Here is a 1,046-nt window from a genome sequence, read left to right on the forward strand (position 1 = left end):
GTATGTTTGTCAGTCAGTAAGTTTCCAGTATAAGGTGGTTTCTATGTGTCCATTGTTTATTTTTACAGCAGTGTCCAGAAAATGTATTTCTTGCGTAGATTGGTTCATTGTCAGGTTGATGGCGGGGTGAAAATCATTGAATGCCTGGTGGAATATGTCCAGGGCTTTTTTACCATGTGTCCAGAGAATAAAATGTCATCAATATACCGCAGGTATAAGAGAGGTGTGAGTGCGTGGCAGTTTAGGAAGCAGTGCTCCAAGTCGGCTATAACCACTTTAATTTGGTGACAGCTTGTTCCTACAGATCAATGGTACAGCCATGGGCACCTGCATGGCCCACAGTATGCTAACATCTTTACAGCCAACTTGGAGCAGTAGCTCTGTAGTCAGGCTTCTACTTTGCATGTAGAAGAACCCTGTTTCAGCCCCTGGCATCTCCAGCTAAAAGACACAGTAATATGAAACTCCTCTGCTGAAGAGCCATTGCCAGACAGAGCAGGTAATAGTGACATTAAGAAACCAATGGTCCAGTTCAGTATAAGACAATTTCATGCATATAATCTCAGATAGGTTACTTTTAAACCCCCCCCCCCTAGTGTACAGCTCCAAGCTTTTCCATCGTTTGTTCTGTGGGAGTTCCATTTCATTGGTCTAGGCCACAACCTTTGCTTGGAGCACCTAGCCACTCCCACACCTGAGGTTCCATGCAAATGAACACAAGCCAGGAAAAGTTAAGTCCAGTATCACATTTATTTCACAGAGAGTTAAGCATGTGCTTGATGATCCAGTTTGCATACTTAATGTTGATGGCAACATGACTAATAATTTGTCAGAAAGTTGGTGCACATTGACACTGGCCAGCAGTTGTTGAGGACAGAACAAGTACTATTGTGTGAACACAAATATTCTTTCAGGAACCATATTACTGTTTTCAAAAAACATATCGATTGGCTAGAAAAAAATTCTTTTAAAAAATAAACAAACTGAAGAAAGTGTCAACTATATCAGTTATTTTAAATGGCTGCTATTTTAAAAAGTGAACAATA

Source organism: Gekko japonicus, unplaced genomic scaffold, assembly GCF_001447785.1.
Source record: "Gekko japonicus isolate JY-2015 unplaced genomic scaffold, Gekko_japonicus_V1.1 scaffold782, whole genome shotgun sequence".
In the NCBI taxonomy this organism is placed as follows: domain Eukaryota; kingdom Metazoa; phylum Chordata; class Lepidosauria; order Squamata; family Gekkonidae; genus Gekko; species Gekko japonicus.